The 13,937-nt window shown below is 44.6% G+C and overlaps 1 non-coding gene across 1 annotated transcript; it reads left to right on the top strand.

Annotated features, from left to right (window-relative positions):
* The first annotated feature begins 688 nt into the window (after positions 1–688).
* Positions 689–795, top strand: LOC127206064 (U6 spliceosomal RNA). The gene has a single exon (XR_007832752.1). It is a non-coding gene; the product is annotated as a U6 spliceosomal RNA (small nuclear RNA).
* Positions 796–13,937: the final 13,142 nt, after the last annotated feature.

The following is a 13,937-nucleotide window of genomic DNA, read 5'->3' on the forward strand; positions in this document are numbered from 1 at the left end:
AGTGTATGTATGTGTGTAATGCCTCCAGCAGCCACAAGAGGTCATCAGATCCTGTTAACCCACTGGGAGAGACTAAGACCACCAGCACAATTTTTGAGCCAAATTTAAGGCAAGCTTTATTAAATACTGGCCGGGATGGTGGCCACTGGCTATATCATTGATTCCCAGAGAATGGCTATGAATTATGTTAGATGCTCACAAAGGTAAACCCACAAGGTTACGCGCTTCCTGCTTTTGTTCAATCGGGGCCAAGCATATATCCTGATGTTTTTCCTGTCCACGCGTCTCTCTCATATGTGTGATCAAGCACATCCTGTGCAGTTGGCGCAACCAGCCTTGCTCATAGGAGTGAAAACACGTGGTTTGTTATCTCACATGAATAGCCCTCAGCTTTTCAGGAAGTTGTCTCTACTTGGGAAGGTGAAGTGTACGGGTTATAGGCATTTTTGTTTTCTAGATCTCTTAAGCACAGTCATTTAAACTTAAAACCGTTAACTTCAGCCCTTACAACACCCCCCCCCCGCCACAGGTGGTTGTGAGCTGCCATGGGGGTGCTGTGAACTGAACCAGGATGCTCTCTAAGAGCAGCCAGTGCTCTTAACCACTGAGCCCTCTTTTCAGGCCCAAGTTTCTCAAGTTTTTTTTTTCCCCCAGAAACACAAAATGAGCCTAACTTAAGACATTTGTAGTGCTCGCTTCGGCAGCACATATACTAAAATTGGAACGATACAGAGAAGAATAGCATGGCCCCTGCGCAAGGATGACACGCAAATTCGTGAAGCGTTCCATATTTTTGAAAAAGTGGGGAAGAGCCTGGGACACATAGGCACAGGGAACAACTTCCTGAACAGTACACCAACAGCCCAGGCCTTAATGTCAACAATTAATAAATGGGACCTCATGAGGCTGAGAAGCTTCTGTAAGGCAGGAGACACTGTCAAGAGAACAAAGCGACAGCCTACAGACTGGGAAAAGATCTTCACCAACCCTACATCTGACAAAGGTCTAATATCCAAAATATATAAAGAACTCAAGAAATTAAACACCACAAAACCAAACAACCCAATTGCGAAATGGGGCTTGGAACTTAACAGAGAATTCTCAACAGAGGAATATCAAATGGCCGAGAAACACTTAAAGAAATGCTCGTCCTCGTTAGTCATCAGAGAAATGCAAATCAAAACGACACCGGGATTCCATCTTACACCCATCAGAATGGCTAAGATCAAAAACTCAAATGACACCACATGTTGGTGAGGATGTGAAGAGAGAGGAACACTCCTTCATTGCTGGTGGGAATGCAAACTAGTACAACCACTTTGGAAAGCTATCTGGCACTTTCTCAGAAAAATGGGAATAAGGCTTCCTCAAGACCCAGCTATCCCACTCCTTGGAATATACCCAGAAAATGTACTACCACACAACAGGGACATATGCTCAACCATGTTCATAGCTGCTTTATACATAATAGCCAGAACACGGAAACAGCCTAAGTGCCCCTCAGTAGAAGAATGGACTAAGAAACTGTCGTATATTTACACAATGGAATACTACTCAGCTATTAAAAATGAGGAATTCCCAAAATTTGTGGACAAATGGATTGATCTAGAAATTATCATAATGAATGAGTTCACCCAGAAGCAAAAAGAGACAAATGGTATATACTCACTTATATCAAAACACTAGTCCAAGAGATATGTACCATGAAAAACTTTACTTACCAAGAAAGTGGGTCAGAGGAGAGGACATCCGATTGAGACTTTAGGCAAGAGTAGCATGGAAGAAAGGGGAAATAGTAGGACCCACAGGGTCCTGGAAACCTACAAGAAGAACTTCATGACAGGCAGATCTGGATTCTGGGGTCCTCCTCAAACTAAGGCACCAGCCAAGGAGAATATAGGCAGAAAGCTTCGAACCCCTACCAAGACCTAGCCGACAAACAGGATATTCTCCACCGTTGAGTGGAGAGTGAGATCTGACTCTCACACGAACTCTGCTGCCCCTTTTCTGACCATGTCCCCTGGATGGGGAGACCTGGTGGCACTCAGAGGAAGGATAGCAAGTTACCAAGAAGAGACTCGATACTCTAAGAGCATATATAGGGGGAGGAGGTCTCCCTCAGTCACAGACATAGGGGAGGGGAGAAGGAGAGAAATGGGAGGGAGGGATGAATGGGAGGAAACAGGGGAAGAGCTAACAATCGAGATGTAATATGAATAAATTAATAAAATTATAAAAAAGATATAGCACAACAGAGAAAAGAAAACATTTAAAAAGTCAAATGTCTTTAAGTGAAATTAAAAAAATTCATTTTCATGTTTTTAGAACTGAAAGAGTATTTTCTTTTTCATATTCTCTTTCTCTGATGCTATATAGTATTTAATAAAGAACATTTGATTGATGATCAGAAGGCATCATTTTGGTTCTAGCCATATGTATCATTTTAGTTTTTCTTGATTATTATTTCATAATTCATAAAATGCTATTGGAAATGATCTACTTGATATTTTGTGAGAATAAAATGAGAATATGCTTACAAAAAAAAAAAAAAAAAAGACATTTGTGTGGGAACACAGCCCAAGTCCCCCAGAGCACAGTCTTGGCCTCAGCCACATCTACTTACAGACGTCCTTCCCACCTCTAAGAGCCATGTGGCCCTGGTGGCAGATCATCTCTTGAATCCAGATGGCTTTGCTCTTGGTACTATTTCTGGTTCAGTTTAAGCGGGGTGGACGAGGGTTTGAGTGTATCCGTGTTTATAAACACCCCGGAAAATTCCATATGCTGTACTCGAAGTGAAGTTGGCTTAATTTGAAAAGACTAAATTCATACAGGCAATTGCAGAGTTGCCCGTTTTGCAGATTGGTGCAATTTGTCAGTGGCAGGACAGGAGGGGAATCTGTGAAGCCCAGCTGCTGTGACCAGCAAGCCTGGTACTGGCAGTACACATTGCCTCCAATACCGATGGCCCCTTCACTTTGCATGTGCGCAGGCCCACACATGTATCCCACCTCCGGCCCCACCTCTGATTCAATCTGCTGCTGTTGTTTGAGCTATATCAAAATGATGAAGCTGTGTCCTTCTTATGAACCATGTGAGAAATGCTTAGCTGACTGCTGCAGGCTGCTTGGACCCAGTTATTTATTTTTAGGGACATTTTGTTTGTTTGCTTCTTTGTTTGAGATAGGGTTTTATGCTAGCCTGGAACTTGATATGTAGACCAGGTTGGCCTGGTCGCTCACAGCAATTTGCCTGCCTCTGTCTGTCTGTCTGTTGAATGCTGGGATTAAAGATGTGAGCCTCCATACCTGGCTCACCCCAAGTATCTTGACTGATTGGCAGCTCTGATGGCACAGAAGCCCTCAGATTGCATAGCTCCTCCATGCTGGTGCATGCTCAATTTTCAGGTTGTTGAGTACAGCCCCAGAAAAAGATAATGTGTGTGTGTGTGTGTGTGTGTGTGTGTGTGTGTGTGTAGCTTAAGCCAAGTGGTGTCCTGGGTTGCTGTTTTCCATATCCTTGCCTGCCTCAACTTGTTCACTTTGTATCAGAACATTTCTCCTCATTGTCACAGAATGGCTGCCACAGCTCCAGGGATCTAAGTGCTCATCCGCATGTAGAGATAACTTGCCAGTCACACCTTCTCAAAAGGCTTCATCAGTGGCCCATGCCCAAGGCAATTGTGAACAAATAAATGTAATCACACTTCTGGATTTGGGGCTTAACAACACAAGTTCTCCCTAGACCAAGAAAAGGCTTTCTACCTCTTTCTGAGGCACCAGAAACGCCAGATTAGAGCAAAGTCATGATTCTGAGTGCATGAGAGGCCAGGTGGTTTGGCTATTAGAGAGATACTGTGTGTCTGCACTGCCCCATCACTTCTGCTGGGGGAATGGGAAGGGGAGGGGCAGAGGAAGAGTCCAAGGACAAGGAGGGGCAAGAAAGGAGAAGGCAGGGGGCTTTGGATCAGACTTGGATTTCATTCCAGGCTCTGTTGCTTCCCAGCCGTGTGGTCTTGGCTTGTTCTTGAGCCTGTCCAAGCTCGGTTCTCATCGTGTGTAAAGTAGATAAACCTTGGGGTTTATCCATAAGAAGATAATGGAAGGAGATACTCACAGAGTCCAGGATATAGTGTTCAAGTAAGGCTAGGAAAAAGAGGAATTCTAGGAGGACTCCACAGTTTGTAAAGTGCTTCCTTAAAGATCACGGCCCTAGCTCTGACAGCACACCAGTGAGGTCAGCAAAGGAAGCATCTCGTTTATTTAGAGACACGGTCTCATCACATAGGCTTGGCTGGCGAGGAACTGACTGTGGAGACTCACCTGGGCCTCAGTCTCACAAACATCTGCCTGCTTTTGCCTCCTGAGTCTTGGTGCTAAAAGCATGTGACTCTCAGTCCATATTTTTATTTTTGAAGTGTGTGTATGTATGTGTTTGTGTGTGTGCATGCACACACGTGTGTGCCACAAGTCAACCTCAGATGTCCTTCCTCCATGCTTGATGTGGGGGGAGGGTCTCTTCATGGACCCAAAGCTCTCTAACTAGGTTAGTATGGCTGCCCCCTGAGCTGGTCTATTTACCTCTGTAATTGGTAGAATTGCAGTCGTGCCTCGCCATGCCCAGCTTTTTTACGTGGGTCTGGAGACTGGGGTTTTCAGGCTTGCAAGGCAAGCATTTTACTGACCAAACTATTTACACAGACATTTATTTTAAGCTTTTTTTTTTTTTCGTAGTGCTGAGGGTAGAACGCAGGGCCTTACACATACTGCACCACTAAACACTGCAGTGCTTTGCATGGACTGCACCACTGAGCTGTAGCAAATTTGGCATCATTATCATCTTCTATTGCAGATGTTGAGAGTATGGGGTAGTGACTTGTATGTCCAGCCTCAGGTTAGCAAAGCAGAATATAGCAGTTGTTGTTGCTGTTATTTAAGAGTTATTTATTTTTTATTTTACTTTATGACTGTTTGGACCATAGGTATATCTGCATACTATGTGTGTGACTGGTGTCCATGGAACTCAGGAGAGGGCATCAGATCCCCTGGAACTGGAGTCAAGGATGGCTGTGTGCCACCATGTGGGTGCTGGGAACCAAAGCTGGGTCTTCTGTAAGATCAGTAAGTGCTCTTAACCACGGAGCCATGGCTCCATCCCCCAGAATGTAGGTTTTTGAAGTCCAGAGCCCTAGCAACACTCAAACAATAGCACAGTCATGTTACAGGGGTCAGAGTGCATGTTGCTGTATTTCAAAAACACTATTGTTCTAGCAGGGGGAAGAACCCATACAACAAGAAAGCTGCACTGTGGAGACCATCCTGGTCTCCCAAGCTCCATCTTTCTGTCTGTATATCTAGGCTAATTAGATTCAATTCCACAAGAATGCTGTGTGCTAATCAGGCAGGCTGACTGCTCTCTAAAATACAGAGAGGGCTAGAATGAATGCTTTGTACCCAAACAGCTCAACATGAAAGAGACCACTGATTAGTGTTACCAATGTATATATTTCAAGATGCAAAGCATGTGAGCTAGTATTTCTTTTTTCAGCACATCCTTCACGGAATCTGCCGGTCTGAGAGCCAAGGTTGTACCAGACCCCCGTGTTTGCAGGGAAGGGTCACATTGAGGCTGGTTTTGATACTTTCTTGACCTCCTCCAGATAGAATATTCTGGTGCAGAGGAGCTCTGCTTCACCAGAAAGGGATCCCTGGGTAGGGTCTGGCCCTGGCCTCAGGAAGGCTTTTGTCTTTTCTGTCCCTTATGCATTGTCTTGTCTGTGCCTCCTCTCCTTCCCAATCTGGGACAGGACCAAGCAAGCATTTTGCAAGGAGTGGTGGGGACCATGCTTGGCCCAAGCCTCAAGTTAGTTGAGGCTCCTAAGGGTGGAATGGGATGGTCATCTGGGAGAGTGAGCCAGAGCTCCCAGACACCCAAATGTACCCTAGACCCTCTGGGACATCCTCATAAGAGAGGACTTCTTGTCTCTTTGCAAATGGTCCCCCGATCTCTCTGACCAGTTCCCAGCAGAAATGACCTTAGTGAATCATGCCGCAATCATCTACCTTGGACCTACATTGGTTAATCTTGTCAGGGAGGCTAGAGATATGGTTTCACCCATAGGAGGCAAAAATTCAACCAGTGGAACTACAATCCCTTCTGTTGGAGTACTAGTTAAGATAATGTGAATATTGGGGATGGAGAGATGGCTCAATGGTTAAGTGCTCTGACTGCTCTTCCAAAGGTCATGAGTTCAATTCCCAGCAACCACATGGTGGCTCACAACCATCTATAATGTCATCTGATGCCCTCCTCTGGCCTGCAGATGTATATGCAGGCAGAGCACTGTATATATAAATAATAATAAATAAATCTTAAAAAAAAGATAATATGAATATTAAGAGAAACATTAAATAGTAGGTTTTTGTCTGCCTGTATGTAGTCTTGAACAACATTTAGCTCTCCTCAGAGCAGTACATCTGGATCCCAGGTTCTTTCTACATTGTGACTCTGTATCCTTTAGCAGTTGACAGCCAAATCTCGTAAGTTAATTGGCATCAACCCAGTGGTGGTCAAGAGGCTTCAATGGAGGTTTGTATGGGCTAGGCCAGGAAGATGTGAGCATGAAGCATATTATACAGGCTAGAGGTCACTCTGTAGCCATATCAAACCATTTGTGAGCCTGGGAAATGTGTTCCAGGCTAGGTTTGGGGACTCTATGGTACTGTCTTTTTGATCATGAGGTAGCTTTTGCATCCTTCGTTCATTCTAAGGGGTTATTGTGGGATGGGCAGCATTCAGCATTCAAGCCCTCACACTAGTGGTGTGAACTCCATTTCCTTAGCTCCTAACACCTCATTTCAAAGTTGTGTTGATTTATTTTAGGTTTCACAAAGGGAAGAAAAATAATTCATAATACATTCTGGCTATAACATAATAAATTAAAATTGAAACAAGTGTAAATATCTATCCTTATGGAGGAAATGCTAATGATAATCTAGCCTATGCACACTATGTGATCTGTGCTGTGGTTAAATTGGATTGCACAGGAGCTACCACTGACACAAAGCGGGAGTCCTCACGACGGTATCTGCATTGGGATGAGGAGGGGCTGTGAGTGTCTTTTGAGAGCGGTACTGGCAAAGACCCACTCAACTGCTCATGGGGCTGGGTTGGGGTAAAGGCTCTGGCTGGTACAGATAGGGTTTAAAAGCAACAGTCTTGGGTTGGATAACTATATAGGGCGTTCATCTCTGTAACTTGAGTTACAATTGATATTCAATTAACGGTATCCTCCATTTCTTCGACTTAGTAAGATGTTGGGCACTGTGATGGCTATTGCTGGTTGTTACCTTGACTGTATCTAGAATGAACTACAATCCAGAAAAGGAGGGCACACGTGTGATCCAGATCTTGAGGCAGGAAGACAACGTGCCTTTAATCTAGAGCTTGAGGCTGGAAGACACACTTTTAATATGGACCATGCTTTCTGCTATAAGCCTACGTAAGGACCAGCTGAGACATTCAGCCTGTGGGACTGAGCAACTACTAGGTTCTTGGACTTTGCATTCACTGCTAACCATTGTTGGGATTAGTTGAACTATAGCCTGTAAGTCATTCCAATAAATTCCTTTTATACATATAGATTCATTCTGTAAGTTCTGTGACACTAGGGAACCCTGACGAATACAGCAACATTTTTTGAAGTGACATTAACTATCCCTTGAACAATATGTTCTGTGGTGGTTACACTGGCGTGTGTGTGGATATGCATGTATGTGTTATGTAATTGATATTTTTTTCAGCCTATAAAGCACTAAGTAAGGCTTTCTTCCTGTCATTTCACTCTGTCCTCTGGCTTGGGCAGCAGGTCCTGATAAGATGTCCATCTTAAGGCTGAAGAAGTGGGAGCAGAAGGAGATCCACATGACATGCGACCAAGACGCTGACAGCAGCCAGTGGCGGAATCCCCACGTCTACTTTATAACATTTCCACTTACTCGTTTTTTCTCTCCTAGTGCTGAGGGTCTAACCCAGAGCCTGCACATACCAAGCGGCCACACTCTCAGTGAGCTACAGTTCAACCCCCAAACTCAGCTCTGTGGTAGTTGCTATGTTAAGCAGCCTCTGAGACAATTATTTAAGCGGGCTACCCGTGAATGCGTGGCTGCTTTGGATAGTTTGCTGTCTTAAATGGCACTGTAATAAACATCCTTTCTTTACATTTTAGTTTAAATTGTTAATTACATTTAATTAATTAAGTGTGTGTGTGTGTGTGTGTGTGTGTGTGAGAGAGAGAGAGAGAGAGAGAGAGAGAGAGAGAGAGAGAGAGAGGCTACGGTGTGCATGTGGAGTTCAGAACTTGGTTCTCTCTCCACCATGCGGTTCCCAGAGATGAAACTTAAGCCCTCAGACTGCGCATCTTTACTTCCTGAGCCATCCCACTGGCGTATGAATATACTTGTGTGACCGGTTTTGGCCACATTACAGAATTTGTTGCTCAGGCTAAATTCCTGGCTGTGGTGGTTTGAATGAGAACGGGCCACACTACCTGGTCCCCACTTGATGTAACTGTTTGGAAAAGACTGAGAAGTCTGGCTTTGTTGGAGGAGGAGTGGCGTTGAGGTTTCAAAAGCCCGTGCCACTGCACCCACTCTCCCTCCCTCCCTCCCTCCCTCCTTCCCCTTCTCTCTCTCATACTCGGCTACTGCTTGAGTGCCTTGCCTGCCAACCTCCATGCTCCCTGCCACGGTGGCCATGGACTCTAAGCCTCTGAAATTGTAAGCAAGCCTCCAATAAACTCTGTCTTCTATACATTGCCCTGGTCATGATGTCTCTTCACAGCAATAGAAAAGGAACTAATATACCTGGCTAAAATGTGAACTTTTTTTTTTTTCTTTCATGTTTTTGCAACAGGTTGCTGGGGCTCAGGGAGGGGACACTAACCCTTTCTCAGACTCAATTCTCTGCTATGAGAAATCTTTCTCAAGGTAAAGGATACTCGGAAGGGGCAGAGGAGCCTGGAAATCACAGCCCTTGTAGGTTCAGGGCTGAGCTGGAACCTGCTGATATTGTCTTCTAAAAGATGACACTCAGCTCACACCTGGTGCCCTGACAGTTTTTATTGAATTCCCCTGCAATTTCATTATATACCACACCAGCAGACTCTGGAAGCCAGGGTGAACAAGGACTCTATGGTGCCAGGCGAGCACACATCTTCCACATGCCTCCCCTCAGCTTTCTATTATTTCAAATGTCAAATGCACTTTGCCTCCAGCTTTCTTGGCCTTTAATTTTTAAATCCACATGTACTTAATTTATTTATTGGATTTCTATGGGATTTGAGGGGAAACTTAATTCATATACGTCTGGCTCCATTGCTGTTACACTTGCTGGATGATTCAAACAGAAGTGTTCATTGGCTCTGAGAGAGAGAGAGAGAGAGAGAGAGAGAGAGAGAGAGAGAGAGAGAGAGAGAGAGAGAGAGAGAGACTCCATCCATACTCTTTCCAGAGGCAGGAAGCTGGTGAGGGAGGATTCTCACTGGAGAAAAATGTCCCAGCCTGGGAAGGTGATGGCTTTGGGGAGGGCAGGCTCCCAGGCATTCATTAAGACACTCTTGTTAGTCTTTCTAGCCAAGAGGTGGCAGAAAGGCCCGGCTGGTTGGCAAAGCCGTCCCTTTGCTGGGTTTAATTAGCCTAATTTGGGAGCTCACCTCCACCACAAGAGCTCAGGGGCAACTCACATTCGTAAATTTTCTTATTAAAAAAAATTAATTGATGACATCTGTAACTCCCCAATTTTGCCTTTAATAAGATTAGGTAACTTAGTGGAGATAATTCTGTCCCAAAGCAACCCAAAGTTGGCATTTTCTTAAGTCATTTCCACCCAGCAGTGAGTCCTTAGATCACTCCCATTAAGTTTCTTCCTCTTCCCCCCACCCCCCACTTCTTTTCTTAGTGTGGAAAATTTCAAACATTCAGGAACTGAACAGAATTCTATTGTGAAGACTCACACATCGAGCAACCCTGCTGTCAGTTAGTCCTTCCCCCAGAGGTTGTACAGTTTTTCAAACTCATTTCAACATGGGGTCATGTTAGCTGACACTCAATATTTATTGGCACTGCTTTTGCTTTTGTTACTAGAATACTTTATAATCTCTTTAATTCTCTTTCTTTCAAGCATGCACACACATGCTCACATGCATGCACACACATACACACAACCAGTTGACTCCATTTAATGTTGTTTGTGTGTACCCATGTTGAGGGCTGACCAATTGGACTCATCAACCTATCAGGGAACTGGCTCGAGGAGAAGACCGATTCTCCTCCTCTCTCAGCCGCCATCAAATTGTTTGTAGGTTTTTAGCAGGACATGGTGGTGGCACACACTTTAAATTCCAGCATTCTGGAGGCAGAAGCAGATCTCTGAGTTCAAGACCAGTCTGGTTTACAGAGTGACTTCAAGGAAAGCTAAGGCTACACAGAGAAACACTACCTCAAAAGACAAAACAAAACAAACAAACACATTGCTTGTGAGTTCCCAACAAGGGATAAGGGCTTGTGACATTTTTGGCATCCACACTGGCATGTCATGGAGTGTTGTCATTGCTCAGGTCTTATTTAGGTCACCATATTGAGACATAACCTCAAAGCAGATGCCCTGGTCTTCTGGCTCTTACAGTCATGAGATCTTGACTGTATGGACCACCGGGGTCAGAAGTGCACTACCACTTCCAGCCTCTGCTTAAAGATATCATATACAGGAATCATGAAGTCTTAAATACTTTATGAATAGCTCTGTCTGTTCAGGGCCATCACTACATGTGCCTCTATTTTCCTTTCCTTGATCTTTGATGGCATCTTTCAACCACTCAGTTATTCAGTTTGGAACCATACCCAGCATGGGAACATTCTACAACATGAGCCTTAGTCATTCACAGTAGACTTATTGAAAACTCATCTTTCTTGCCTTATGTCATAAACTGGAATTTCTCATTAACACAGTGCACATATTAACTGTCTTAGTCAATGTTCTATTGCTAAGAAAAAAATATCACGAGTGTGGCAACTCTTATAAAGGAAAACTTGAGTTGGAACTATCTTACAGTTTCAGAGGTTTAGTTCATTTCATCACTGCAAGAAGCATGCTGGCACACAGGCAGACATGGTTCTGGAGAGGAGGCTGAGATGGCACCCACCAGGTAGAGATACTAGGCCTGGCTTGGGCTTCTGAAGCATCAAAGCCCACCCCAGTGACATACTTCCTCCAACAAGGCCACACCCACCCCAACAAGGCCACACCTCCTAATCCTTCTCAAGTAGTGCCACCTCCTAATGACTAAGCATTCAAACATACAAGCTTTATGGGCCCATTCCACCTCAATCCATCACACTGACCAAGTTATGGCTTCGCTGGAATGGAGAGGTGGACGCTGTGGAATTATCATCCTTGGTAAAGTTATAGTCAGTGAAGTTGTAAAAAAAATGCAAGCTGTGTTTGGGAGAGACTCCCCACCACCATATCTTGCTGCTTTACCATATTCAATGTGCTAAAAGTTTGTTGTTTCAGTGTTACTTTTCCAAGACCCAAATTCTACTGTTCTGCTTAGAATCCACGTCTTTGGACCCTAAGAGGAAGTGCTGTGCCCAGCTATAGTGTTGGATGTACAACAGGTCAGCAAGAGGCGACAGTCTTCCTCTGAGATGCTTCAAGATATGTTGGCCAAGATGAGGAAGCAGCTTACAGAAACGCCATTTGTCAGAACCAGGTAACTGCAGTTGATTTTAAAACTGGGTCCTCTTATTCTATTCCATTGATCTGCAAGGCTGGTTTTGTGCCAGTGTCACACTGTTTCTTATTTACTCTGTAGTTTAACTTGAGGTTGGGTATAGTGATACCTCTGGTATTTCTCTTTTTGCTTAGCCAGAATGGCAATCATTAAGAAAGCAACAACAAATGCTGATGGGGATGCAGACAAAAAGAAAATTATTTTAATCACCGATGGGAATACAAACTATCCAGCCACTGTGGGGAGATAAGCATGGAGTTCTTCAAAAAACAAAAATAGAATTCCACCTAATCCAGTTGTACCACTCCTGGGGATTTACCTGAAAGACTCCAAGGCTACTTACCACTTACATGTCAAGATTTCCTACAGCCCTAATCACAACACCTAAGTTATGGAACCCACCAATGTGCCCAGCAACAGAGGAATGTATAAATGAAGTGTGCTGTGTATGCATACACAGTGGGATTTTTTTTTTTCAGCCATAGAGAGGAATGGAACTGTGTCACTGTGCATGCATAGGGTTGCAACTGGGCATCATTATAGTCAGCAAGTTAAGCCAGTCTCAGAAGGGCAAACACATGCTTTTCCTCATTTGTGCAATCCAGATTTTATGTAGATACCCAAAATCATGTGTGTACATATGACCTGAAAGTAGCAGCAAGCCATTGAGGGGACAGGGTAGAGAATATTAACAGGGGTGGGGTGGAGGGAGGAAAGGTCAATTATAGAGCCTTGGCTCAGTTTTGTAAGACATAGATGATGACATCTTGACACCATTGGCCTTGAGTGAGTCAACAGATGCTATTGAACACCAGGATTTGTCCTTGCCCTGGGGTGGGAAGAAGTCTGACAGGATAGTGGCACTCAAAGCATCCAGGAGGCTCTCAGCACATCGCCTTGTCAAAAGCACCGTTCCAGGGTGTTCTGTACTCTGCCCTCCTTCTGTTATGTGACAATGACACTCCTTCATGAAGAAGATGACGCAGGTCAGAGGGTTTTTTGTTTTGGTTTGCTTGGTTTTTTGAGATAGGGTTTCTCTGTGTAGCCTAGGCTGTCCTGGATTCACTTATGTAGATCAAGCTGGCCTCAAACACACAGAGATCCACCTACGTCTGCCTCCCGAGTGCTGGGAGTAAAGGTGTGTGCCACCACGCCTGGCCCTCAGGTCAGAGTTTTAACTAGAGCAGGACACTTAATCACTTTTAGTGGGTGAGACTGTACTTTTTCTGGTCCTCCCTCAAGATATTTGCTTAGAAAGCCCTAAGCAGATGGATTGAAGAAGTCCAGCAACCCTGTTGTAACCACACAGAGACAGAGAATGCATCTGGAGCACTCCAACTGTTCCTGCCCCAGCACCAGATCGTCTGGTGAATGCCTTGGACTAAGTCCCAGTCCCAAGCTCTGTGTGCACTCCCTATACCCTCATGAGTGAAACAAATAATTGTTTTGTGTCGTGAGGTTTTGGGAAATGTGCTAGGCCACACTTATACCTGGGACATGTTATGTGCCAGCTGAGCAGACAAAGGCAATTCTGGACACGCTCCAAGATAGCGTCAAACGTTGGCTTCAAGGACTGAAAACAAGGAGATGCAACCTGGCATCAGGGAAGGGTAGGCAATACCAATGGAAGTTCCGGTATTGAGAGAATAAGAATATTTGCAGTTGCTAGGTGACCTAATGTGGAGAATTGTAGGCCTGGGCCAAAGGATCTGAATCTTTCTCCAAGAATAATGAGGAAGCCATTGAAAGATGCTTGGTAATGTTGAGATGAAGTTTTTTGGTTTTTTAAATTTTTTTGTACTAAAATTCTTTTTGACTGTTGTATGGAGAAGGATGGGGTTAGGGGGACAGGGTGTGAAAAGCAAGGAGAGATAGCTAGAGCCCAAGTGAGAGTAGGAGGCAGCTGGGCTCCTGCAGAGCAGATGGATGCAGTCACCCTATACAGTGTATCCTAATGGTGCTGTTCATAGTATCTCTGGGGATCAGATTCATCAAACATCTCCATTATCCTGGTTCTATTATGACGTCAGGTGAGTGGTACCTTTGAGGTGATGGAGTGGGCTCCTCACCTAGGCTGGCCCTGTAGTGTAATGCAGCCTCAGGAACTCAAGGGGCCTGGGGTGGTGGTGCTCCGGGAGACGTGTGG

Source organism: Acomys russatus, chromosome 22, assembly GCF_903995435.1.
Source record: "Acomys russatus chromosome 22, mAcoRus1.1, whole genome shotgun sequence".
Taxonomy (NCBI): domain Eukaryota; kingdom Metazoa; phylum Chordata; class Mammalia; order Rodentia; family Muridae; genus Acomys; species Acomys russatus.